The sequence below is a fragment of the Asparagus officinalis genome, chromosome 2 (assembly GCF_001876935.1).
Source record: "Asparagus officinalis chromosome 2, Aspof.V1, whole genome shotgun sequence".
Classification (NCBI taxonomy): domain Eukaryota; kingdom Viridiplantae; phylum Streptophyta; class Magnoliopsida; order Asparagales; family Asparagaceae; genus Asparagus; species Asparagus officinalis.
Window position 1 is genome coordinate 17,853,415 of NC_033795.1, and position 3,607 is coordinate 17,857,021.

Genomic DNA, 3,607 nt, shown 5'->3' on the forward strand with positions numbered 1-3,607 from the left:
AGAACCCTCCGCCCCCCACCGAAAAACACCCTTGTGTTCATCATCATCGCCCGGCCGAGAACCCTCCGCCCCCCACCGAAAAACACCCTTGTGTTCATCATCATCGCCATCACTCCCGTCGGTCGGCCGAGAACCCTCCGCCCCCCACCGAAAAACACCCTTGTGTTCATCATCATCGCCATCACTCCCGTCGTCGAGCTGCTGATCTCGCCGTCGAGCCCCTTCCTCTCCGCGAGATTGATCTGACGCCGCTCTTTGCAGCAGGTAATATCTCAACCCCTCTCTCTCGATCTTTGATTTAGATCCGAGCTCTTTTTGCCCCAAAAGTTAGGGATCTAATTAGAACCTGTGATGAGCCTGAATTTTCCTTTTTTTTTGAAGGTTAATCATTGTAAATGTGTTATCTTTTTGCCCCTTCCTTTTTTTGATTTAGATCTCGCCTTATAGCCTTTATCCTGTTGCCTTATTTGAGGAGGGACTTTCTTACAGACTAGAGTGTCGTTTCTTATGCTATTGAGTAGGTTTTGTTAAGTTGCTGTGTAAAGTTATGTTGTTGTTCAAAAATTTAATGTATACGTTAGATAGTTTCATGTTTTGTATGGAATTTTTTTTCGATGAACTCATATAATTTCATCGTGGATTTTATATTATGGTAGTTCTCTTGAGATAATGGCTCAAACTGCAGCATTGTTGCGATTTTATATGGTCTTTTGAGAATGATTTTGAGTATTTCGTGGTAATATGTGGGATGTTGACTCAATTTTAACTTATTGAAATTGGTATTTCCTAGAGGTTATTTCTTGATGAATCCATGCTCTATTATTTTACCTTTGACGTTTCAGTTTGAAGAGAGTAAATATCAACGATTAAGTTTTTCTTCCTTGCATTTGTTTTACAGCAAATAAAGTTTTTGGTCGTTATTTGTCATGATATTTGCAGCTAAACATATGCACGGGTGCTGGATTATGAGGTTTGTTCACTGGGCTACCCCAGTCCATGTACGTATATCTGTTGTTTAATGTGTTTCCTTGCTAATTTATTTCCAAAGGATGCAACTTATACTGAAGAAGTCACTTGATCAAAAATATTCTCCTCTGTCTCTTTCCAGCAGATGATTGGCCATGGATTTTCGTACTCTCACTTGGTCTCCTCCAAGCTGCTTATTACTATCGCATGAAGTGGTGTGTTCTTAAATCGCGGAAGCTAGGTACAGGCTGACGATGAATGAAGTTGTAAATGCACTCAAACAGCTCCAAGAGACGAAGGATACTGTTAGAAACCCTCGTATACATCAGAAAGTGAACGGTCAGGGGGGTCGACGTAAAAGTGTGGGCGAAGTTGGTAATAGGAGAGTGTCATAACCTAGACCCTCAGCATCGCCTTTGTATGCTTAGTAGAACTTGGAGAGCTGTATGTGTTGTATTTGTTATGCTTATATGCCTTTGAGTTTAGTGTACAGTTCAAGTCTTGTTTGTTCTTTCTGATTGTGTATCTGACACAGACTTTCCTCAGTACAAGTGCTGGAGTATTTAAGATTGATAGTTTTGAGGAAATGAGGCATGTATTTTGCTTAGTGTTTGAAAGTGAAGGAGGCAATATTTTTTTTTAAAGGAGTGTTTAGTGATAGTGTTGTCTTATGCTGAGTGTAATTTTGCTATTATATATGATGTTTTCATAGCAGTATAATCTTTTGGGTGGTGTTTGGCAAAAGATTAGTGGGGGGATTAAAAGGGTTGAAGGGGTTAACCCTTCACTAACCTACTGAACACTAATTTTTGGTAGGTTATGTTGAAAGGATGGAATAACGAGTCCTGATGGTGTACATTGCACATGAAATAGACCTTCATCTCAAAATTCTCTTGTGTTTTCTATGTGCTATTTGTTGGCTTCAACTGGCAGTTGACGATGAAGACATTGTGAGCTTGTGTGTGTGCTTGTATGTGCTATTTGCTATCTGCATGCGTTAATAAATACAAAAAAGGAGCCTGAGAGTACAGCAATCACAGGCATCAAAATCAACCTAAAATCCAAAAAAAAAGTTAGAGATATACGTTCAATGATGGGCAAATCTTAGCCTTGCAATCTGGACACATATAACCCAGAGATTCTGAATGTGGTTCAGGTTCAATACCTTCAAGGCTGAAGTCTCACATGGATCATAATTCAAGCATAGATGTTGACCTCTCACATGGATCATAATTCAAGCATAGATGTTGACCTCTCACATGGATCATAATTCAAACATGGTCATTACTCAAACACTGATAACATCAACTTTGTTTCTGCCTATAAATTGAGCACTATAGACAGAATCTGAGAAAACATGACTTACTCATTCACCACATCTGCTAAAGATAACCATATAACTAATTAATTTAACCATATAACTAATGAATTTCATAAACATGTTTACAAATATGCGACACATTCATTATAGGCGACACATTCATCATATCTTCATCATTCTTCTCTGTTTCCTCTTATTCTCCCAAGATTGCTCTTCTTCTTCGCTACAACTTGGCCTAGCTGCAAATTTCATATCAAATATATCGTCAAAACATTATGAAAATATAGCACTAGCACATTCTTTATGATGATAATCATGTTTTATCCCTGCTAGACAAATATCACACAATTGAGTCTAACAATAATATGCTCTTATGGTAGATACATTCGATCTCACTTTCTGAGCTAATTTGTTCATTGGAGGGAATTCTGAAATGTGCAATTATTCTAGTCTGAACTCTGAAATGAGCTCCAACTCAAATTTTTTACTTCAACGAAATATTATTATGGATTACCAAAATACATGCAACTCTATGTGCTGTGAACTCAAATTTTTTACTTCAACGAAATATTATTATGGATTACCAAAATACATGCAACTCTATGTGCTGTGAATAGAGGGGATAAGAAAAGGAGATAATGTATTATGGATTACCAAAATACATGCAACTCTATGTGCTGTGAATAGAGGGGATAAGAAAAGGAGATAATGAACAAGCTTCGTCTCTGAAAAATTCTGACAGAGTACATCAATCATAGACGCTCAAGTATGAGAGGCTATCAAGAACCTTCATCCATACTTTATCAACAACCAGTTGCACTCATAATGCACTCATAATTCCATACAAAACATGAAACTATCTAACGTATACATTAAATGTTTGAACAACAACATAACTTTACACAGTAACTTAACAAAACCTACTCAATAGCATAAGAAACGACACTCTAGTCTGTAAGAAAGTCCCTCCTCAAACAAGGCAACAGGATAAAGGCTATAAGGTGAGATCTAAATCAAAAAAAAAGGAAGGGGCAAAAAGATAACACATTTACAATGATTAACCTTAAAAAAAAAAGGAAAATTCAGGCTCATCACAGGTTCTAATTAGATCCCTAACTTTTGGGGCAAAAAGAGCTCGGATCTAAATCAAAGATCGAGAGAGAGGGGTTGAGATATTACCTGCTACAAAGAGCGGCGTCAGATCAATCTTGCGGAGAGGAAGAGGCTCGACGGCGAGATCAGCAGCTCGACGACGGGAGTGATGGCGATGAGGATGAACACAAGGGTGTTTTTCGGTGGGGGGCGGAGGGTTCTCGGCCG